At 37.6% G+C, this 26,294-nt stretch overlaps 1 long non-coding RNA gene across 1 annotated transcript; it reads right to left on the bottom strand.

Moving 5' to 3' along the window:
• Positions 1-15,586: 15,586 nt before the first annotated feature.
• Positions 15,587-18,848, bottom strand: LOC143501200 (uncharacterized). Its single transcript, XR_013126846.1, has 3 exons — positions 18,607-18,848; positions 17,394-17,445; positions 15,587-15,775 (listed from the first exon to the last, which is right to left on the bottom strand). It is a non-coding gene; the product is annotated as an uncharacterized LOC143501200 (long non-coding RNA).
• Positions 18,849-26,294: the final 7,446 nt, after the last annotated feature.

Raw genomic sequence — 26,294 nt, 5'->3', positions numbered from 1 at the left:
TTTCAGTTCATTCTTCAAAAGTTGCACTTTTGCCCCAAGTTATGCTCAGAAACACTGTTTAGAGCGCTTACAGCGCCAGCAAACGCTGTTTTGAACGCCTTAATGCAAGACTTACTACTTGTTTGGAAATGCATGTGTAACATTACAAACATGATAAAACAGCTTGTTATCACATCCAAACACTGTTTTGAAACAAAATATGAGTTTTCAGTTCATTCTTCAAAAGTTGCACTTTTGCCCCAAGTTATGCTCAGAAACACTGTTTAGAGCGCTTACAGCGCCAGCAAACGCTGTTTTGAACGCTTTAATGCAAGACTTACTACTTGTTTGGAAATGCATGTGTAACATTACAAACATGATAAAACAGCTTGTTATCACATCCAAACACTGTTTTGAAACAAAATATGAGTTTTCAGTTCATTCTTCAAAAGTTGCACTTTTGCCCCAAGTTATGCTCAGAAACACTGTTTAGAGCGCTTACAGCGCCAGCAAACGCTGTTTTGAACGCCTTAATGCAAGACTTACTACTTGTTTGGAAATGCATGTGTAACATTACAAACATGATAAAACAGCTTGTTATCACATCCAAACACTGTTTTGAAACAAAATATGAGTTTTCAGTTCATTCTTCAAAAGTTGCACTTTTGCCCCAAGTTATGCTCAGAAACACTGTTTAGAGCGCTTACAGCGCCAGCAAACGCTGTTTTGAACGCCTTAATGCAAGACTTACTACTTGTTTGGAAATGCATGTGTAACATTACAAACATGATAAAACAGCTTGTTATCACATCCAAACACTGTTTTCATTCAAAATATGAGTTTTCAGTTCATTCTTCAAAAGTTGCACTTTTGCCACAAGTTATGCTCAGAAACACTGTTTAGAGCGCTTACAACGCCAGCAAACGCTGTTTTGAACGCCTTAATGCAAGACTTACTACTTGTTTGGAAATGCATGTGTAACATTACAAACATGATAAAACAGCTTGTTATCACATCCAAACACTGTTTTCATTCAAAATATGAGTTTTCTTTTCATTCTTCAAAAGTTGCAATTTTGCCCCAAGTTATGCTCAGAAACACTGTTTAGAGCGCTTACAGCGCCAGCAAACGCTGTTTTGAACGCCTTAATGCAAGACTTACTACTTGTTTGGAAATGCATGTGTAACATTACAAACATGATAAAACAGATTGTTATCACATCCAAACACTGTTTTGAAACAAAATATGAGTTTTCAGTTCATTCTTCAAAAGTTGCACTTTTGCCCCAAGTTATGCTCAGAAACACTGTTTAGAGCGCTTACAGCGCCAGCAAACGCTGTTTTGAACGCCTTAATGCAAGACTTACTACTTGTTTGGAAATGCATGTGTAACATTACAAACATGATAAAACAGCTTGTTATCACATCCAAACACTGTTTTGAAACAAAATATGAGTTTTCAGTTCATTCTTCAAAAGTTGCACTTTTGCCCCAAGTTATGCTCAGAAACACTGTTTAGAGCGCTTACAGCGCCAGCAAACGCTGTTTTGAACGCCTTAATGCAAGACTTACTACTTGTTTGGAAATGCATGTGTAACATTACAAACATGATAAAACAGCTTGTTATCACATCCAAACACTGTTTTGAAACAAAATATGAGTTTTCAGTTCATTCTTCAAAAGTTGCACTTTTGCCCCAAGTTATGCTCAGAAACACTGTTTAGAGCGCTTACAGCGCCAGCAAACGCTGTTTTGAACGCCTTAATGCAAGACTTACTACTTGTTTGGAAATGCATGTGTAACATTACAAACATGATAAAACAGCTTGTTATCACATCCAAACACTGTTTTGAAACAAAATATGAGTTTTCAGTTCATTCTTCAAAAGTTGCACTTTTGCCCCAAGTTATGCTCAGAAACACTGTTTAGAGCGCTTACAGCGCCAGCAAACGCTGTTTTGAACGCCTTAATGCAAGACTTACTACTTGTTTGGAAATGCATGTGTAACATTACAAACATGATAAAACAGCTTGTTATCACATCCAAACACTGTTTTGAAACAAAATATGAGTTTTCAGTTCATTCTTCAAAAGTTGCACTTTTGCCCCAAGTTATGCTCAGAAACACTGTTTAGAGCGCTTACAGCGCCAGCAAACGCTGTTTTGAACGCTTTAATGCAAGACTTACTACTTGTTTGGAAATGCATGTGTAACATTACAAACATGATAAAACAGCTTGTTATCACATCCAAACACTTTTGAAACAAAATATGAGTTTTCTTTTCATTCTTCAAAAGTTGCACTTTTGCCCCAAGTTATGCTCAGAAACACTGTTTAGAGCGCTTACAGCGCCAGCAAACGCTGTTTTGAACGCCTTAATGCAAGACTTACTACTTGTTTGGAAATGCATGTGTAACATTACAAACATGATAAAACAGATTGTTATCACATCCAAACACTGTTTTGAAACAAAATATGAGTTTTCAGTTCATTCTTCAAAAGTTGCACTTTTGCCCCAAGTTATGCTCAGAAACACTGTTTAGAGCACTTACAGCGCCAGCAAACGCTGTTTTGAACGCCTTAATGCAAGACTCACTACTTGATTGGAAATGCATGTGTAACATTATAAACATGATAAAACAGCTTGTTATCACATCCAAACACTGTTTTGAAACAAAATATGAGTTTTCAGTTCATTCTTCAAAAGTTGCACTTTTGCCCCAAGTTATGCTCAGAAACACTGTTTAGAGCGCTTACAGCGCCAGCAAACGCTGTTTTGAACGCCTTAATGCAAGACTTACTACTTGTTTGGAAATGCATGTGTAACATTACAAACATGATAAAACAGCTTGTTATCACATCCAAACACTGTTTTGAAACAAAATATGAGTTTTCAGTTCATTCTTCAAAAGTTGCACTTTTGCCCCAAGTTATGCTCAGAAACACTGTTTAGAGCGCTTACAGCGCCAGCAAACGCTGTTTTGAACGCCTTAATGCAAGACTTACTACTTGTTTGGAAATGCATGTGTAACATTACAAACATGATAAAACAGCTTGTTATCACATCCAAACACTGTTTTGAAACAAAATATGAGTTTTCAGTTCATTCTTCAAAAGTTGCACTTTTGCCCCAAGTTATGCTCAGAAACACTGTTTAGAGCGCTTACAACGCCAGCAAACGCTGTTTTGAACGCCTTAATGCAAGACTTACTACTTGTTTGGAAATGCATGTGTAACATTACAAACATGATAAAACAGCTTGTTATCACATCCAAACACTGTTTTCATTCAAAATATGAGTTTTCTTTTCATTCTTCAAAAGTTGCACTTTTGCCCCAAGTTATGCTCAGAAACACTGTTTAGAGCGCTTACAGCGCCAGCAAACGCTGTTTTGAACGCCTTAATGCAAGACTTACTACTTGTTTGGAAATGCATGTGTAACATTACAAACATGATAAAACAGATTGTTATCACATCCAAACACTGTTTTGAAACAAAATATGAGTTTTCAGTTCATTCTTCAAAAGTTGCACTTTTGCCCCAAGTTATGCTCAGAAACACTGTTTAGAGCGCTTACAGCGCCAGCAAACGCTGTTTTGAACGCCTTAATGCAAGACTTACTACTTGTTTGGAAATGCATGTGTAACATTACAAACATGATAAAACAGCTTGTTATCACATCCAAACACTGTTTTGAAACAAAATATGAGTTTTCAGTTCATTCTTCAAAAGTTGCACTTTTGCCCCAAGTTATGCTCAGAAACACTGTTTAGAGCGCTTACAGCGCCAGCAAACGCTGTTTTGAACGCCTTAATGCAAGACTTACTACTTGTTTGGAAATGCATGTGTAACATTACAAACATGATAAAACAGATTGTTATCACATCCAAACACTGTTTTGAAACAAAATATGAGTTTTCAGTTCATTCTTCAAAAGTTGCACTTTTGCCCCAAGTTATGCTCAGAAACACTGTTTAGAGCGCTTACAGCGCCAGCAAACGCTGTTTTGAACGCCTTAATGCAAGACTTACTACTTGTTTGGAAATGCATGTGTAACATTACAAACATGATAAAACAGATTGTTATCACATCCAAACACTGTTTTGAAACAAAATATGAGTTTTCAGTTCATTCTTCAAAAGTTGCACTTTTGCCCCAAGTTATGCTCAGAAACACTGTTTAGAGCGCTTACAGCGCCAGCAAACGCTGTTTTGAACGCCTTAATGCAAGACTTACTACTTGTTTGGAAATGCATGTGTAACATTACAAACATGATAAAACAGCTTGTTATCACATCCAAACACTGTTTTGAAACAAAATATGAGTTTTCAGTTCATTCTTCAAAAGTTGCACTTTTGCCCCAAGTTATGCTCAGAAACACTGTTTAGAGCGCTTACAGCGCCAGCAAACGCTGTTTTGAACGCCTTAATGCAAGACTTACTACTTGTTTGGAAATGCATGTGTAACATTACAAACATGATAAAACAGCTTGTTATCACATCCAAACACTGTTTTGAAACAAAATATGAGTTTTCAGTTCATTCTTCAAAAGTTGCACTTTTGCCCCAAGTTATGCTCAGAAACACTGTTTAGAGCGCTTACAGCGCCAGCAAACGCTGTTTTGAACGCCTTAATGCAAGACTTACTACTTGTTTGGAAATGCATGTGTAACATTACAAACATGATAAAACAGCTTGTTATCACATCCAAACACTGTTTTGAAACAAAATATGAGTTTTCAGTTCATTCTTCAAAAGTTGCACTTTTGCCCCAAGTTATGCTCAGAAACACTGTTTAGAGCGCTTACAGCGCCAGCAAACGCTGTTTTGAACGCCTTAATGCAAGACTTACTACTTGTTTGGAAATGCATGTGTAACATTACAAACATGATAAAACAGCTTGTTATCACATCCAAACACTGTTTTGAAACAAAATATGAGTTTTCAGTTCATTCTTCAAAAGTTGCACTTTTGCCCCAAGTTATGCTCAGAAACACTGTTTAGAGCGCTTACAGCGCCAGCAAACGCTGTTTTGAACGCTTTAATGCAAGACTTACTACTTGTTTGGAAATGCATGTGTAACATTACAAACATGATAAAACAGCTTGTTATCACATCCAAACACTTTTGAAACAAAATATGAGTTTTCTTTTCATTCTTCAAAAGTTGCACTTTTGCCCCAAGTTATGCTCAGAAACACTGTTTAGAGCGCTTACAGCGCCAGCAAACGCTGTTTTGAACGCCTTAATGCAAGACTTACTACTTGTTTGGAAATGCATGTGTAACATTACAAACATGATAAAACAGATTGTTATCACATCCAAACACTGTTTTGAAACAAAATATGAGTTTTCAGTTCATTCTTCAAAAGTTGCACTTTTGCCCCAAGTTATGCTCAGAAACAGTTTAGAGCACTTACAGCGCCAGCAAACGCTGTTTTGAACGCCTTAATGCAAGACTCACTACTTGATTGGAAATGCATGTGTAACATTATAAACATGATAAAACAGCTTGTTATCACATCCAAACACTGTTTTGAAACAAAATATGAGTTTTCAGTTCATTCTTCAAAAGTTGCACTTTTGCCCCAAGTTATGCTCAGAAACACTGTTTAGAGCGCTTACAGCGCCAGCAAACGCTGTTTTGAACGCCTTAATGCAAGACTTACTACTTGTTTGGAAATGCATGTGTAACATTACAAACATGATAAAACAGCTTGTTATCACATCCAAACACTGTTTTGAAACAAAATATGAGTTTTCAGTTCATTCTTCAAAAGTTGCACTTTTGCCCCAAGTTATGCTCAGAAACACTGTTTAGAGCGCTTACAACGCCAGCAAACGCTGTTTTGAACGCCTTAATGCAAGACTTACTACTTGTTTGGAAATGCATGTGTAACATTACAAACATGATAAAACAGCTTGTTATCACATCCAAACACTGTTTTCATTCAAAATATGAGTTTTCTTTTCATTCTTCAAAAGTTGCACTTTTGCCCCAAGTTATGCTCAGAAACACTGTTTAGAGCGCTTACAGCGCCAGCAAACGCTGTTTTGAACGCCTTAATGCAAGACTTACTACTTGTTTGGAAATGCATGTGTAACATTACAAACATGATAAAACAGATTGTTATCACATCCAAACACTGTTTTGAAACAAAATATGAGTTTTCAGTTCATTCTTCAAAAGTTGCACTTTTGCCCCAAGTTATGCTCAGAAACACTGTTTAGAGCGCTTACAGCGCCAGCAAACGCTGTTTTGAACGCCTTAATGCAAGACTTACTACTTGTTTGGAAATGCATGTGTAACATTACAAACATGATAAAACAGCTTGTTATCACATCCAAACACTGTTTTGAAACAAAATATGAGTTTTCAGTTCATTCTTCAAAAGTTGCACTTTTGCCCCAAGTTATGCTCAGAAACACTGTTTAGAGCGCTTACAGCGCCAGCAAACGCTGTTTTGAACGCCTTAATGCAAGACTTACTACTTGTTTGGAAATGCATGTGTAACATTACAAACATGATAAAACAGCTTGTTATCACATCCAAACACTGTTTTGAAACAAAATATGAGTTTTCAGTTCATTCTTCAAAAGTTGCACTTTTGCCCCAAGTTATGCTCAGAAACACTGTTTAGAGCGCTTACAGCGCCAGCAAACGCTGTTTTGAACGCCTTAATGCAAGACTTACTACTTGTTTGGAAATGCATGTGTAACATTACAAACATGATAAAACAGCTTGTTATCACATCCAAACACTGTTTTGAAACAAAATATGAGTTTTCAGTTCATTCTTCAAAAGTTGCACTTTTGCCCCAAGTTATGCTCAGAAACACTGTTTAGAGCGCTTACAGCGCCAGCAAACGCTGTTTTGAACGCTTTAATGCAAGACTTACTACTTGTTTGGAAATGCATGTGTAACATTACAAACATGATAAAACAGCTTGTTATCACATCCAAACACTGTTTTGAAACAAAATATGAGTTTTCAGTTCATTCTTCAAAAGTTGCACTTTTGCCCCAAGTTATGCTCAGAAACACTGTTTAGAGCGCTTACAGCGCCAGCAAACGCTGTTTTGAACGCCTTAATGCAAGACTTACTACTTGTTTGGAAATGCATGTGTAACATTACAAACATGATAAAACAGCTTGTTATCACATCCAAACACTGTTTTGAAACAAAATATGAGTTTTCAGTTCATTCTTCAAAAGTTGCACTTTTGCCCCAAGTTATGCTCAGAAACACTGTTTAGAGCGCTTACAGCGCCAGCAAACGCTGTTTTGAACGCCTTAATGCAAGACTTACTACTTGTATGGAAATGCATGTGTAACATTACAAACATGATAAAACAGCTTGTTATCACATCCAAACACTGTTTTGAAACAAAATATGAGTTTTCAGTTCATTCTTCAAAAGTTGCACTTTTGCCCCAAGTTATGCTCAGAAACACTGTTTAGAGAGCTTACAGCGCCAGCAAATGCTGTTTTGAACGCCTTAATGCAAGACTTACTACTTGTTTGGAAATGCATGTGTAACATTACAAACATGATAAAACAGCTTGTTATCACATCCAAACACTGTTTTGAAACAAAATATGAGTTTTCAGTTCATTCTTCAAAAGTTGCACTTTTGCCCCAAGTTATGCTCAGAAACACTGTTTAGAGCGCTTACAGCGCCAGCAAACGCTGTTTTGAACGCCTTAATGCAAGACTTACTACTTGTTTGGAAATGCATGTGTAACATTACAAACATGATAAAACAGCTTGTTATCACATCCAAACACTGTTTTGAAACAAAATATGAGTTTTCAGTTCATTCTTCAAAAGTTGCACTTTTGCCCCAAGTTATGCTCAGAAACACTGTTTAGAGCGCTTACAGCGCCAGCAAACGCTGTTTTGAACGCCTTAATGCAAGACTTACTACTTGTTTGGAAATGCATGTGTAACATTACAAACATGATAAAACAGCTTGTTATCACATCCAAACACTGTTTTGAAACAAAATATGAGTTTTCAGTTCATTCTTCAAAAGTTGCACTTTTGCCCCAAGTTATGCTCAGAAACACTGTTTAGAGCGCTTACAGCGCCAGCAAACGCTGTTTTGAACGCTTTAATGCAAGACTTACTACTTGTTTGGAAATGCATGTGTAACATTACAAACATGATAAAACAGCTTGTTATCACATCCAAACACTGTTTTGAAACAAAATATGAGTTTTCAGTTCATTCTTCAAAAGTTGCACTTTTGCCCCAAGTTATGCTCAGAAACACTGTTTAGAGCGCTTACAGCGCCAGCAAACGCTGTTTTGAACGCCTTAATGCAAGACTTACTACTTGTTTGGAAATGCATGTGTAACATTACAAACATGATAAAACAGCTTGTTATCACATCCAAACACTGTTTTGAAACAAAATATGAGTTTTCAGTTCATTCTTCAAAAGTTGCACTTTTGCCCCAAGTTATGCTCAGAAACACTGTTTAGAGAGCTTACAGCGCCAGCAAATGCTGTTTTGAACGCCTTAATGCAAGACTTACTACTTGTTTGGAAATGCATGTGTAACATTACAAACATGATAAAACAGCTTGTTATCACATCCAAACACTGTTTTGAAACAAAATATGAGTTTTCAGTTCATTCTTCAAAAGTTGCACTTTTGCCCCAAGTTATGCTCAGAAACACTGTTTAGAGCGCTTACAGCGCCAGCAAACGCTGTTTTGAACGCCTTAATGCAAGACTTACTACTTGTTTGGAAATGCATGTGTAACATTACAAACATGATAAAACAGATTGTTATCACATCCAAACACTGTTTTGAAACAAAATATGAGTTTTCAGTTCATTCTTCAAAAGTTGCACTTTTGCCCCAAGTTATGCTCAGAAACACTGTTTAGAGCGCTTACAGCGCCAGCAAACGCTGTTTTGAACGCCTTAATGCAAAACTTACTACTTGTTTGGAAATGCATGTGTAACATTACAAACATGATAAAACAGCTTGTTATCACATCCAAACACTGTTTTGAAACAAAATATGAGTTTTCAGTTCATTCTTCAAAAGTTGCACTTTTGCCCCAAGTTATGCTCAGAAACACTGTTTAGAGCGCTTACAGCGCCAGCAAACGCTGTTTTGAACGCCTTAATGCAAGACTTACTACTTGTTTGGAAATGCATGTGTAACATTACAAACATGATAAAACAGCTTGTTATCACATCCAAACACTGTTTTGAAACAAAATATGAGTTTTCAGTTCATTCTTCAAAAGTTGCACTTTTGCCCCAAGTTATGCTCAGAAACACTGTTTAGAGCGCTTACAGCGCCAGCAAACGCTGTTTTGAACGCTTTAATGCAAGACTTACTACTTGTTTGGAAATGCATGTGTAACATTACAAACATGATAAAACAGCTTGTTATCACATCCAAACACTGTTTTGAAACAAAATATGAGTTTTCAGTTCATTCTTCAAAAGTTGCACTTTTGCCCCAAGTTATGCTCAGAAACACTGTTTAGAGCGCTTACAGCGCCAGCAAACGCTGTTTTGAACGCCTTAATGCAAGACTTACTACTTGTTTGGAAATGCATGTGTAACATTACAAACATGATAAAACAGATTGTTATCACATCCAAACACTGTTTTGAAACAAAATATGAGTTTTCAGTTCATTCTTCAAAAGTTGCACTTTTGCCCCAAGTTATGCTCAGAAACACTGTTTAGAGCGCTTACAGCGCCAGCAAACGCTGTTTTGAACGCCTTAATGCAAAACTTACTACTTGTTTGGAAATGCATGTGTAACATTACAAACATGATAAAACAGCTTGTTATCACATCCAAACACTGTTTTGAAACAAAATATGAGTTTTCAGTTCATTCTTCAAAAGTTGCACTTTTGCCCCAAGTTATGCTCAGAAACACTGTTTAGAGCGCTTACAGCGCCAGCAAACGCTGTTTTGAACGCCTTAATGCAAGACTTACTACTTGTTTGGAAATGCATGTGTAACATTACAAACATGATAAAACAGCTTGTTATCACATCCAAACACTGTTTTGAAACAAAATATGAGTTTTCAGTTCATTCTTCAAAAGTTGCACTTTTGCCCCAAGTTATGCTCAGAAACACTGTTTAGAGCGCTTACAGCGCCAGCAAACGCTGTTTTGAACGCCTTAATGCAAGACTTACTACTTGTTTGGAAATGCATGTGTAACATTACAAACATGATAAAACAGCTTGTTATCACATCCAAACACTGTTTTCATTCAAAATATGAGTTTTCTTTTCATTCTTCAAAAGTTGCACTTTTGCCCCAAGCTATGCTCAGAAACACTGTTTAGAGCGCTTACAGCGCCAGCAAACGCTGTTTTGAACGCCTTAATGCAAGACTTACTACTTGTTTGGAAATGCATGTGTAACATTACAAACATGATAAAACAGCTTGTTATCACATCCAAACACTGTTTTGAAACAAAATATGAGTTTTCAGTTCATTCTTCAAAAGGTGCACTTTTGCCCCAAGTTATGCTCAGAAACACTGTTTAGAGCGCTTACAGCGCCAGCAAACGCTGTTTTGAACGCCTTAATGCAAGACTTACTACTTGTATGGAAATGCATGTGTAACATTACAAACATGATAAAACAGCTTGTTATCACATCCAAACACTGTTTTGAAACAAAATATGAGTTTTCAGTTCATTCTTCAAAAGTTGTACTTTTGCCCCAAGTTATGCTCAGAAACACTGTTTAGAGAGCTTACAGCGCCAGCAAATGCTGTTTTGAACGCCTTAATGCAAGACTTACTACTTGTTTGGAAATGCATGTGTAACATTACAAACATGATAAAACAGCTTGTTATCACATCCAAACACTGTTTTGAAACAAAATATGAGTTTTCAGTTCATTCTTCAAAAGTTGCACTTTTGCCCCAAGTTATGCTCAGAAACACTGTTTAGAGAGCTTACAGCGCCAGCAAATGCTGTTTTGAACGCCTTAATGCAAGACTTACTACTTGTTTGGAAATGCATGTGTAACATTACAAACATGATAAAACAGCTTGTTATCACATCCAAACACTGTTTTCATTCAAAATATGAGTTTTCTTTTCATTCTTCAAAAGTTGCACTTTTGCCACAAGTTATGCTCAGAAACACTGTTTAGAGCGCTTACAGCGCCAGCAAACGCTGTTTGGAACGCCTTAATGCAAGACTTACTACTTGTTTGGAAATGCATGTGTAACATTACAAACATGATAAAACAGCTTGTTATCACATCCAAACACTGTTTTCATTCAAAATATGAGTTTTCAGTTCATTCTTCAAAAGTTGCACTTTTGCCCCAAGTTATGCTCAGAAACACTGTTTAGAGAGCTTACAGCGCCAGCAAATGCTGTTTTGAACGCCTTAATGCAAGACTTACTACTTGTTTGGAAATGCATGTGTAACATTACAAACATGATAAAACAGCTTGTTATCACATCCAAACACTGTTTTGAAACAAAATATGAGTTTTCAGTTCATTCTTCAAAAGTTGCACTTTTGCCCCAAGTTATGCTCAGAAACACTGTTTAGAGCGCTTACAGCGCCAGCAAACGCTGTTTTGAACGCCTTAAATGTCACATCTCTGTAAAAGTCATTATGTTGTTTGAGGTACAATAATGCATCCTTTATTTTTTCTGTATTAACAAATTTGTACTCATAGTTTCCCTTGTAAGTCAATTTTCTCTTTAGTTTTATGCGAATCATCAAATCAACATTTTCTGTTCTTGGTAGCACTTCTGTTACCTCTGTAATGTTAGATGGAACACACACAACAGGTCCATGAACACCATTCTGTCCACCTTTTGGTAAAGACACAAGTCTCATGAATGGAATATTCATCCCAATCAGATGTTGTTCAAGTGAGTTTAGATTGTGCAGTTCAGGTGGAATTGGTTCTAGTGAAAGATTGTTCATAACACTTTCTTCTGGCATTTTCCCATTAAGAATCTTTCTGTGACATGTGTAGCAAATCCACAGTGATCCAGCAGGGCCAGTTTGAATGTTACACTTAGGAACACAGGTATGACTACATCGATGTAAGTATGTGTCAGTAATACATCTCTCTGCTATGGAAACAACCTCCTGGGCTTTATTGAGATATGTATCTTTTCTGCATTTGATTACTTGATTCTTGAACAATAGTCGATGGCATACTGAGCACACATATTCAGGATCTGTACTTATTTTCTCTCTGAACTTTTCAGTCACATAGTTAATATCTTTGTGTTTCCTTTTTTCTGTGTTCTTTCTTTCTTTACTTCTGTTTTTAGTAACGTTAGCATAGCAGATGTCTGTTTTATACCTCTCAATACCAAGTTGTTTCTTAGCTGCTTGATGTTGAGGATCATGATGATAAGCTTCCAAACTCCTCTGTTTCTTTTGATATTCTGGATCGTTATGATAAGCTTCAAAACTCTGTCTTTTTATAGTCTCTCTGTGATGTTCATTTGTAGAATATTTATTAATACTTAATTGTTTCACATGTTCCCTGTGTTCCATGTCAGTAGCATATTTGTTTACACTTGCTTGTTTAACTTTTCCACTGTGTTCCATATCCGTGGCATATTTGTTTACACTTGCTTGTTTAACGTTTCCTCTGTGTTCCATATCCGTCGCATATTTGTTTATGCTTAACTGTTTGTTCCGTTCTTTATGTTGCAAATTCGTTGCGTATTCAACACTGCTACGTGTTTTGACACTATCCCTGTATATTTCATTTTCACGGTATCGTTTCAGTGTTCTCTGAATCTTTTCCTCCTGGCTTGTTCCATATTTGATTCTCCGTTTCTCAAGTTCAGAGCGACTGGACTTTGTTTCTGATTTTCTGCTGTCACACCTCTGTAAACATAGTGCAGCACAGGTTTGTCCATCAGGAACTTTAACACACGTCACTACTTCATAATGAGACTCGCTACAATGTTTGAGGTATATTCCCGCATCTTGGTCGCAACTGTTGCACAATGAATATTTTAGCCACGCATTTCTAGTGAATGTAAATATATTTGTAAAAAAAAGATCGGCTGCAGCTTGTATTTCAACTTCAGTAGCCCAGGTTCCCACGTATTTCATTCGGGAAGTAGCAAGATAATTTGCAACAGATGAAAACCCTTGTCGAAGACAATTAATGGGTAACACTTTACAATACGGTTCCTTAATTAATGTTTAAGTACTTATTAACTCAGCAATAAGTAATAGAGAATTATCATCATAGTTTTACCTGAATTACTCTTCACTATAATAAACTACTATGTTAGGTCACATGTAAGTAATTAATAAGTAGTCTTCATCAATTTTCGTAACTACTTACTTTCGGTTCCTTAATTAATGTATTAGCTAAGCAACAAGTAATAGAGGATTATCATCATAGTTTTCATTAATTACTCTTCACTTCACTGTTAGTTCACATATAAGTAATTAATATGTTGTCTTCATCTATTTTTGTAACTACTTACTTAATCAGTCCTTCATTAATGCTTATGTACTTGTCACTCCGGCGTGTCTTTGTGTGCATGTGCGCTGGTTTGGGTATTATTGTTGAGATATGTAAGTGTGTGTCCTGTCCATGTCCTTCATCAGTTGTTGTTAAAGCAGTGATGAAAACGAACAACACAACACTCATGACAAAGGTCGAACAACAACTGATGAAGGACATGGACAGACACACACTTACATATCTCAACAATAATACATAACGTGTGCAACAAAACTAGAGATAGGTGAGACAACTTACAAAGGCGATTGTCTAGACATCGCTAGACACACACACACACACACACACACACACACAGGGGCGTACCCAAACCAGCGCACATGCACACAAAGACACGCCGGAGTGACAAGTACATAAGCATTAATGAAGGACTGATTAAGTAAGTAGTTACAAAAATAGATAAAGACAACATATTAATTACTTATATGTGAACTAACAGTGAAGAGTAATTAATGAAAACTATGATGATAATCCTCTATTACTTGTTGCTTAACTAATACATTAATTAAGGAACCGAAAGTAAGTAGTTACGAAAATTGATGAAGACTACTTATTAATTACTTACATGTGACCTAACATAGTAGTTTATTATAGTGAAGAGTAATTCAGGTAAAACTATGATGATAATTCTCCATTACCTATTGCTTAGTTAATAAGTATTTAAACATTAATTAAGGAACCATATTGTAAAGTGTTACCAATTAATGTACTTAGAAAAATACGACGTGCTGTAACTACACAAATGGAGAGAAATGAATCTGTGTTCTTTCTCACTTCCGCTAATTGCAAATGCCAGTGATCTGAATAAACAGTTACCATCACCAATGATAGTTTTTGTTTCACAAGGATCACCCATCGGTACTGGTATGATTTGATCGCTACGAGCATGTTCGATGTACACAACGTTTTGCCTTAAACATAATGTCTTCTGCTGTTTCACTGTCAATGGACAAAACTGAAAGTATTCACGTTGTGTGTCGCCAATCAGCACGTCACTGTCATTTCTCACAGATACATCGGTAAGGTTGTTTACATGCTTCATTCGTTTACCAACATGCAGTTCGGGTACCGTTTTCACCTCGGAATCATTGTCAGCTGCTTTGCGTTTACTTTGCTACAGGGTTGTGAACGGTCAAATGCGTCACCTTTTTTAGTTTCATTTTCATTTGTGTTACGATTTCGTTTTAGCACACTGCTGTAGAGCTCTCGGTGTGTAGTGACAGACAAACCATCTTGTGTTTTCTCTTCCGCTGTGCTTCTGCCAGTTATGTTCACAACAACGCCAGTGACTTCAAATTGTGCTCCTTCAGCTTTCAGTGACCGACCAAGTATCATAACGTGGTTAAGTAATGATTCCATGTCAGCATAAAAAGCAGCCAAACTCTTGCCTGAATCAATACGTGCACCGTTTTCGCTTCGTGAATGAGTCAATCAGCACATACCAGGAGTCTTGTTTAATGATAGCACGTATTCTCTTTAACAGTAAACAAACATGCTTCACATTGCATAAACACTCTTCGGATTGCCTCATCATGTGACATAAGAACGTTTTGTAACGGTCCATATTCAGTGACACCAAACTTCCCAGTAAACATTTCATCATGAAAATTTATTGAAAAGTCATATCCACACACAGTGTATTCTGTAGGTACATCTGTAACATATAAATAGCCCAATGGATCATGAATTTTGCCGGCATCTCTTATATTGCTGTAGAATCCGTCACCATTCAGCAGAACATCATCAAGGTCTCTGATTGTCCAAGAAAGCACATTTTTCACTTTGTTAGTCATGATGGCAGTAATACTATTTGCAACACATTGCTTGTTACTGTTTATGCCAAACTTTGTATGAGCTTGATGAAAAGAACCTCTGAGCATATCCACATGTACACATTCATCAGAATCAGTTTGCAGCTTGTATCTGGTAAGGTATTTGGCAAGTATTTGGCACTTGTATCTGGTAAGGTATTTGGCAATTGTATTTGGCAAGGTATTTGGCAAGTATTTGGCAGCTTGAGTTTGTAAATGGCTTTGAGGAGTGCTCTTCAGGAGCACTCCCGTGTCAGTCAGACCTTTTTTGTCAAGGGATGAAGGCATAACCCCGTCAGTCAGAGACGAGATCTGGTCTGCAGGACAGCTGTGGCTCACAGGAACAGTCTCAGTCAGGACCTTTTTGTCAGGGGAAAAAGCCAGAACCCCGTCAGTCTGAGCCACAAGCCGCTCCGTAATCCTCCTCCTGGCTGCAGCCGACCTCAGCGAAGCTTTCGTGCGAGGCATCTGAAAATACAAACACACAACCAGTCAAAACCTATGATGTCTATCCCAACATGACATACTAATCAATCAATATTACTTAATACAAACAGCACATATCAAATCATAAAAAAAAGTTAAAAAAATCAGAACAGATATTGTATTCGTGACAGGTGTATTCATGACTAATTTCTTACTTGCATACATTGTTACAGTATTGCATATAGAAATTACTGTGAAGTAAATGCCTTCCTAACACCATGTTATACAAACTAAGCATACTTTATAATCAAGGGACTTGATTCAAGGGACCATTTCCACTAATGTACATTTTTCAGAATACAATGAGCAAAACCACGCTTTACTGCTCATTTAAATGCTGTATAGCTTTAAAACAAATAACCACATCAGAATACTTGATCAGACAAGCTTAAGTTGCAAATATGTACATCACTAAAGACTTTCAGCTCAACAGTTTAAAAATGTATTGTGTGTGTGATGTGTTCAGCAGGCTTTGCTTCAACAGGACATTCTTGCTTCTTCCTTGGAACGCCAACAATCATTCATCATCTGATTCAGGAGCTTGATGTCAGCAGCACATGTGTAACAGCTGTTTCATATACTCTACTTGTGCTAAGCACTGATCACTTAGTGTATATATAAATAAACAATTTAACACATTAAATGTCTTTGTTCCAATAGCGTAGTTAGTCTAACAGACAAGTTAAACAAAAACATTCCATTTGGTTCCACTTTAGCAATTAAAGCATATTACCACATAAATGCATTGTGAAACAGAATTTGTATTATGAAAATGTTGCTGGGTGTTCAGAATGTTATCGTGCCCATGCTAACTTCTAAGCATTAATTTCAATAGTAGTTAAATTAATAATACATTGTTCAGCTCGTCATTTGTGCACTTACTCAACTGGACACTAAACTCAACCATGTTTACTCACTATATAATAATTTTGTATACCACCACTCAACACTAAATCAACTTCACAGCTAAAATGCATGTGTGTGTGTCATCTTCATACAGCAGGCATTGCTCCAAGATTAATCTTGTGTGTGTGGCATCCTCAACCAGCAGGCGTTGAGTGGCATCCTCAACCAGCAGGCGTTGAGTGGCATCCTCAACCAGCAGGCGTTGAGTGGCATCCTCAACCAGCAGGCGTTGTGTGTGTGTGTTATTCTTGTGTCTTAATTGTCACACCAACAGCACATTTCACATCTTTCAAAGTTGATCAGTATCATGTAATCAGCAGCACATGTGATACCTGTTGCACATACTCACAACTGTATTACCATTTGATGGGCTATTTTATAGCATGCATTAAATATATCTAGCACAAAAACTACACATTCACTGCATTAATGTGATTAAAAATTTCAAACCTCAAAGCACAAGACAGGGTACACATTGAACAGGACTTTGAGAAGTTGGAGCTGCGGTTTCTGAGTTCTCTTCTATACATTTTACATTATTGCTTCCAAGTGTTTACATATCACTACAGATACTCATCATAAATGAACAATTATTCTGCAGCACATCAACTACTCTCACCATTCATTGTGTGCACCGTTTTATAAAGGTATACCAGTTCAACCACTGTTCATACACGATACACTTCAAACGTACCTTTAATGTGTTCCAGCACAATTCTCCTTCACAATTCTCCTTCACCAACAAGCTATTCATACAAAATAGACAAAACACATTTGTAACAGTTAGTAAACATTAAGGGGTTAAAAAATTCATATGTATAATTTTAAAAAGCTGCTATAACGACATGAATCATCAATTGGACAAACACTTAGAATCTTTCTATTCTACTTAAGGCTACAGTTATACAGCATTACTAAAGCGCCATACTTATCAAGTTATTTGGCTAGTGTATATAAGTATGGTATGGAAGTTTATCTATGTTAATTTTAAAATGAAAATGTGAAAATAATTAAAATATTAGTCCATTCTAACTTCTAAGCATCAATTTCAACACAGGTTGTTAAATTAATAATACTATATAATAATTTTGTATACACCACTCAACACAAAATCAACTCCACAGCTAAAATGCATGTGTGTGTGTGTGGCATCTTCATCCAGCAGGCGTTGTGTGTGGCATCTTCATCCAGCAGGCATTGCTCCAAGATGATTGTGTGTGTGTGGCATCTTCAACCAGCAGGCGTTGTGTGTGTGTGTGTTATTATTCTTGTGTCTTAATTGTCACACCAACAGCACATTTCACATCTTTCAAAGTTGATCAGTATCATGTAATCAGCAGCACATGATAGCCCATCAAATGGTAATACACTTGTGAGTATGTGCAACAGGTTATTTTATAGCATGCATGACATATTTCTAGCGCAAATACTACACATTCACTGCATTAATGTGATTACTGCTGCATAATCTTTAAACTATTGGACATAATATTCATGAGCCAATTAAACTGTGAGAATGCATCAAATTGTCCTCAACACAGAATACAATGAAGACTACTTCAAGACATCCGTTACACTGCAGTTTACTCTGTTCCAAATAGGAGTATAAATTTAGTCTAGGCAATAAGCAGGTTAACTTACTGTACCTAATCAAGATTCAAACATCAAAGCACAATTAAGAAAGCACATTGAATAGGACTTTGAGAAGTTGGAGCTGCAGTTTCTGAGTTCTCTTCTATACATTTTACATTATTGCTTCCATGTGTTTTCATATCACTACAGATACTCATCATAAATGAACAATTATTCTGCAGCACATCAACTACTCTCACCATTCATTGTGTGCACTGTTTTATAAAAGTATACCAGTTCAACCACTGCTCATACACGATACACTTCAAACATACCTTTAATGTGTTCCAGCAGAATTCTCCTTCACCAACAGGCAATTCATAGAAAATAGACAGAACACATTTGTAACAGTTAGTAAACATTAATGGGTTAAAAGAATTCATATGTATAATTTTAAAAAGCTGCTATAACGACATGAATCATTAATTGGACACTTAGAATCTTTCTATTCTACTTAAGGCTACAGTTATACAGCGTCACTAAAGCACCATACTTATCAAGTTTTTGGGCTAGTGTATATAAGTATTGAAGCTTTTCTGTGTCAATATTAAAATGAAAATGTAGCCCAACACGCATGTTCCACACATACAAGCAACTTTGAGCTCAAAATTCAAATGCAATAACTCCATTTACAATGTGATAGACGTCTATTCATATTTCACATACATTTTGGTGCTGACAAACCACCGACACAAAAAAAACATTCACATTCAGACTAGTATAAAAAAGCACAAATTGCCTCTGCAAGCACGTACATTTTTATACACAACGTAAAAAATTATATACATAACATACTCATAGTCCATTATTTTGACTAAAAAAATTAAAACCTGTCCGTGACTTCAGGTTTTCCAACGAGCACAAAACATGCATAGCAACACTCGACCCAGCAGACGCTTCATTTACCCAAATACACCATTATCTGGGCTACATTAAACCATATACACGAATCGCCCGATTGTACAGTTATAAATCAGTACATGTAAGTGCTACTACTTCACTACATCTACAACCACGCCTACTCAGCCAGCGCCCTCGTGGTCAGCTGCACTGGGCGCCGCCATTACAGGCACAAGACCCACACGCCATCTTAGAGCAACTACAAAAACGCTCTTACTCATACACGTACAATGCACGTATACTTACTCATACATGTACACTGCAAATATATGTAACATCAAATAACTCGTTTTCATGAAAGAACTAGGCAATATAAATGAAAACTGATGGCACTCTGGACAACTACAACAGCACAAAAACGTCCCGCTAGCATACGCACGGAACATGCTAGCGTTGTACTAGCGAACGCACTAACCACGTTATAACATACTTTAATCCTTTATTTAGCTCATTTGCCATCTCATACACTAAAACGTCCATCTAAACACAATTAACCAAACAATCTAGAGCAAAAATCCGACGTCAAAAACAACACATTTCTGACATTTGTCTAATCGGACTAGCGTGCTAAGCGCAAACAGCATGATAGCATTGAACTAGCACACGCGCTAATTACATTATAACATACTTTTATTCTTAATTTATCTCATTATCTCCCTCACTAAACTTTACGTACACACAGGTAACTTTATCACAAACAAGAACATTAACCCAGCATATTAAAAAACAGCACATTTTAGACAATTGTCTTACACTACTTAAGAGACCAAAGCACATCTTACCTCAACAAGAGCAGAATGAACGAAAGAACCTGATCGCACGTGCTAGGGAACATTCTGGGGCGGGGCCATCGACCAGAACAGGATACACGGGCAGCAGACACCCTTCAACAACCACAACGACTTTAAGTCCACATTAGTCAGTCTTTTAACGCCATCACATTTGTTGTGATCCTAATATTTAAGATTCTGAAAATCAAATATTTAGAAGTAAATGTTTTGTGTGGTTTTCATGTCCCATGGCCTCAAAAACGCACACACACAGCCCTGTAACTTAAGTAAACATGCACTCACTTTCTTTATTATACTTGACTACCACAAGAACACCATGACAAACCAAAATAAGTATTTGTCAGCATGTTGATAAATTCTGTTTTTTTTATTATTATTTAGTCATGTTTTTTACTGCCTCATAGGCCTATTGTCTAGACTTCTCATTAAGAAATCCACTTCAAGCATTCTAATCAAAACGTATCACATATAGCATAAACACTCACAGATCTACCTACAGTACTCACTACACATGGTCTTTTCTCCCTCTTATCTCTCTCTGTATTACACACTCCACCATATTATTTCAGACATGCTCACTGTGACAACTAACACTGCCCATTATACACACACAGACACACATTCACATACAGCCCTTACTCATGAACACTTTCACATAATCACAACAAACCTATCTCTCTCTCTCTCTCTCTCTCTCTCTCTCTCTCTCTCTCTCTCTCTCTCTCTCTCTTTATTACACATGCACACACATGCACTGGCCTACCTATTGGTTTCATATACACATTGCTTCACCCATACCTACCCAGTGATTACATACATGCTTACGCATCTCAGTCATAGGTTCAGCACATACACTACATACACCATCATCAGACATGTGAGTTGTCTGTGACAACTGACACTCCTAAAACCTCTTCATGACATATATATTTCATATTGCAACTGCCCCATAATTACACTGCCCTAGCCATTCTTATCCATACTTCAGGGACTAACAATCACATGCACAAACTAACACAAACTAACATCCCACTTCTGACAAGTGTTTGGGGCAGTCATGGCCTGGCGGTTAGGGAACTGGACTTGTGACCGGAGGGTCGTGGGTTCGATTCCCAGACAGGCCATGACTGAGGTGTCCTTGAGCAAGGCACCTAACCCCAACTGCTCCCCGGGCGCCGGGCTAGGGCTGCCCACCGCTCTGGGCACGTGTGATCCACAGCCCCCTAGTAATCACTAGTGTGTGTGTGTGTGTGTGTTCTGACTGCACAGATGGGTTAAAAGCGGAGGACAAATCTCGATTGGGGTGTAAAAATCACAATTGACAAAATATGGCACATTTCACATTTTTTACACATAACATTTAGTTTGTTTTTGATAACACACACACTCTCTCTATCACACACACACATGCCTTCCTAGGCAAACAAATACAGCTCTAGCTCATGAATGCTTTCATGTACTCACACCAAACGTCACAGGCACACTCCTGTCTTGTCAGACATGTGAGTTCACTGTGACAACTGACACTGCCCATTATACACACACTCACTGCTGTGTAGTGAAAGTCTAAACAGCGAATGCCAGGGTGAGTCTGACTCCTCAGCCCACAGCTCTGCCCAGTTTTGGGGAGGGCTTGATTTCAGAGCTTAACTAGGTGAGGAAAAGCAATATGTAGCCTTTCCCTTTTACTCTTCCATCTAGAGGTTGCTGAGCACTTAACCACTTAACGCACGCACACACACACACACACACACACACACACACACACACACACACACACACACACACATGCAGTCAAAGGCCAAGTGGTTTATATATGCAAACTGAGTGAAAGTCACAATGTACACGAGTAGATGATTGACAAATATTTTTATTAAAGATGAAATGATGAGTGATGGGTTTGTTTTGGTTTACAAAGATAAACAACTGACAATCAATAAGAGCTGTGTGAAGGATATATACAGCATGCTAAACAATGTAGTCCTACAAGAAATAACTGATAATTATGATTACAACAAGCATAGTCATCTATCAATCAATCAATCAATCAAATTTTATTTATATAGCGCTTTTTACAACAGTTGTTGTCACAAAGCAGCTTTACAAGTGCCGAGTCCTAGCCCCCAGTGAGCAAGCCAAAGGCGACAGTGGCAAGGAAAAACTCCCTAGTTTTTTGCATGAGGAAGAAACCTTGAGAGGAACCAAGACTCAGGGGGGGAGCCCATCCTCCTCTGGCCGACACCGGTCACCATGACAACAACAACAATATAGACAGAATGTAGACAGAATGTAAAAGATGCAATAATGTCCATTTAGACCGAAAAAGATGTAATAATGTCCATCATGGTGTAGGCATCCGGTTAGGCAGGAGGTGGCCGGCCAGGATGGATCGCTTGTCTCTCCTCATCTCATTATTCCTCAAGCAGGCGGGCAGCCATGTGGAGAAATGAAACAGGGAAAATTAGCTCTGTATGAGGACATATACAGGACAGGTAAAATTATAAACATTTCTGGAGTGTGGCAGCAACTCCGGCACTAAGTTAAATTATTACAGCCTAGCTAAAAAAAGGCAGAACCAGAAGGTAACATAGGCTTGGGGGCATTCTGAGACAATGGCATCCGTCCACTGCACTGTCAACAAACTTGAGTGACCACGAGCAGTGACAGGATGACAGCACCAGCACCCCAGTCTACCATAAAACCCTTCGTCTATGAACCCCTGGATCTGTACCTTTATCTAAGGGGGATATTAATTATCAAACGCTAGACTAAATAAGTGGGTTTTCAACCTAGATTTAAAGATTGTGACTGTGTCAGAGTCCCGGACACATTTAGGAAGATTATTCCAAAGCTGGGGGGCCTTATAAGAAAAGGCTCTTCCCCCTGCTGTTACCTTGTTAATTTGTGGAACTAATAACAGACCAGCACCCTGTGATCTTAGTTGACGTGGGGGTTCATAGTAGGAAATAAGTTCCTGGAGGTATTCAGGAGCAAGCCCGTGTAGTGCTTTATATGCTAATAATAGAATTTTAAAATCAATACGAAATTTAACTGGGAGCCAATGCAGGGCTGATAGGACTGGTCTAATATGCTGAAATTTTCTAGTTCTGGTCAGAACTCTAGCTGCGGCATTTTGAACTACTTGAAGTTTATTTAGATTCCAATTTGAACATCCTGACAGTAGTGAATTGCAGTAGTCTAGTCTAGAGCTAACAAAAGCGTGCACCAATTTTTCTGCATCATCCTGTGATAATGCATTTCTTAATTTGGCAATGTTGCGGAGATGTAGAAAAGCTATCCTAGTAGTATTATCTATATATTTATCAAATGATAGGTCGGAGTCAAGTATGACGCCTAGGTTTTTGGCTACTGTGCCAGGTGTAATGGGATAGTCTGCAAGATTAAGCATTAAATTTGGAATTTTCTGTCTTGCGGCCTTAGGGCCCACAAGGAGAACTTCTGTTTTGTCCTCATTTAATTGTAGGAAGTTTAGAGACATCCAGCATTTAATATCTCTTACACAGGCCTCAATTTTTCCTAAACTGAGTTTGTCATCGGGTTTGGCTGATATGTAAAGTTGAGTGTCATCCGCATAGCAGTGAAAATTGACACCATGTTTGTTTATAACTGTGCCCAATGGTAGCATATATAATGTAAATAATAGTGGTCCTAAGATGGACCCTTGCGGGACCCCATATTTAACCATTGTACGTTTGGATGAAATATTATTGAGCTCTACAAACTGATAGCGATTTGTTAAGTAAGACTGAAACCATGAAAGGGCTGTGCCTGAGACTCCAACCCAGCGTTCTAACCTTTCTAGTAAGATCCTATGATCAATTGTGTCGAAAGCTGCACTAAGATCAAGAAGCACTAACAGTGATACATAGCCTTGATCTGATGCAAGGAGGAGATCATTTGTTACTTTAACTAATGCTGTTTCAGTACTGTGATGGGGCCTAAAACCAGATTGGAACTTTTCAAATGTGTTATTCCTATGCAGATATAGGCATAATTGCTGGGCAACAGCTTTTTCTATGATCTTAGATATAAATGATGTGTTTGAAATGGGTCTATAATTAGATAGCACAGTCGGATCAAGATTTGGTTTCTTGATCAGAGGTTTGATAATTGCTAATTTACATGATTTGGGCATGTGACCTATTGTAATGGATGAGTTAACTATAGTTAGAAGAGGTTCAGTTACAGCTGGTAATACCTCTTTTAATAACTTTGAGGGAACTGAGTCTAATGTGCAGGTAGTGCAATTTAGGGAAGAAATTATTTTCTCTAATTCTGATTTTGGGAGTGGATGAAAAGCATCAAGTTTTTCTCCCGGTATGTAATTTAAATCAATATCAACCAAACCAGATGACATACCAGTTGTATTGCTAATAAAGGGTTTTATATTTTGTCTAATATTCTCTATTTTATTATCAAAGAAATCTATAAATACATTACTAGTGAGGTTTACTGGAATCTGATGTTCTGTGCCTGCTTGATTTTTTGTAAGTTTAGAAATAGTATTAAAAAGAAATCTAGGATTGTTTTTATTTTTCTCTATCAGTGAGGCTAAGTATGCTGAGCGTGCTTTAGTGAGTGCCCGTTTGTAGTCAATAATGCTATCCTTCCAGGCACAGTGGAATACTTCCAATTTAGTAGATCGCCATTTCCGCTCTAATTTACGTGCTATTTGTTTTAAGTTTCTAGTTTGGTCGGTGTACCATGGGGCGAGCTTTTTGGATCTAGCTTTTTTATATTTTAGTGGAGCTACTATATCTAGAGCTGATCTGCAGGTATTCTCTAAGTAGTCGGTTAGACTATCTAACTCTCCTGGATCGGATGGCGAGTGGGCTAAAGCAGTTAAGTCAGGGAGGGTTTCAATAAACTGTGTTGCTGTTGATGAATTTATTGAGCGCTTTATACACTGCCGAGGAGACGGGCGGGTATTTATGTTAAGGTGAAAATCGAATTTTACTAAATAATGATCGGAGATTGCTACGGTTTGCGGGAGTATGTTTATATTATCTACGTCGATACCCAGCGTTAATATTAGATCTAGGGTATGATTTCGATAATGTGTAGGTCCTACTACATTTTGTTTAATGCCGACAGAGTTCAATATAGAAGTAAAAGCCCTTGTCAGTGGATCCTCCGCATTATCAAAGTGTATGTTAAAGTCTCCTACCATTATTATTTTGTCACTACATACTGCTAAATTTGCTGCAAAATCGGTGAAATCGTTTAAGAAATCTGAGTAAGGCCCTGGTGGTCTGTATACATTAGTTAGGGAGAATGTACTTTTATTTTCAGATGGACTAATTACATTAATAGACTGCATCTCAAATGAGTTTGAGATATCTAAGTATTTCTGATGAATTTCTAAACAATCACGATAGATTATACATATTCCTCCTCCTCTGCCTGACAATCTAGGTCTATGTATATAACTATATCCCACAGGAGTGGCTTCGTTTAGAGTTAAATAATCACCAGATTGAACCCACGTTTCAGTTAGACAAAGAATATCAATTTTCTGGTCTGTTATAAGTTCATTTACAAAAACTGCTTTTGAGTTGAGCGATCGAATATTGATTAATCCAATTTTCAGATCGGTCATATAGGTTGTAATAATTTGATGTGAAGTCTGAATATTAGTTAAAAACTTCGGGCGGACTATTTTCTTATGATTTAGTTTAACCCGGGGCACAGACACAGTCTCAATCCTAAGGGATCTTGGTGACGCCTCTAAGCAGCTCGCAGACAGGTTTAACCCGTTAGTCTGCGGCCTGGTCGCGACCCTGGACAGTCAGCAGCTCCTAGTGCTACTCTGCCGACTAGCTAACAGGCTATGGGCTATGCTGCAAGATAACAGGGCAGCGCCATCCCGGGTGGGGTGGACACCGTCCCTGCCTAAAAGACCAGGCTACTTAGTTGTCATTCCTGAGAAGTCGTAGGCACTATGATAGTGCTTCTGTATGTGGTATGAGAAGACGACTAAACACCAGTAGCCAATCTGTGCAACAAATGTCATGGTAGAGGTGCAAATGTGCATAACAAGTGGTCCAATAATTGCAGTATTTTTCATGCATTGTGTGAGTCCTGTAGTGCTTCATAGTGTCTTACAATGAAAGAAAGTCCACGTGAATGCAGAAATCAACAGTGCACCGGAGAGTACAGATTTCTCAAGCTGTTCATATTTCAATTCACATGCAACTCACATAGTATGTTAAGGCATAACATTGCCTATTATACGCAAACACAAACACACA

Source organism: Brachyhypopomus gauderio, unplaced genomic scaffold (assembly GCF_052324685.1).
Source record: "Brachyhypopomus gauderio isolate BG-103 unplaced genomic scaffold, BGAUD_0.2 sc161, whole genome shotgun sequence".
NCBI classification, from domain to species: domain Eukaryota; kingdom Metazoa; phylum Chordata; class Actinopteri; order Gymnotiformes; family Hypopomidae; genus Brachyhypopomus; species Brachyhypopomus gauderio.
This window is presented reverse-complemented; position numbering and strand designations above follow the sequence as displayed.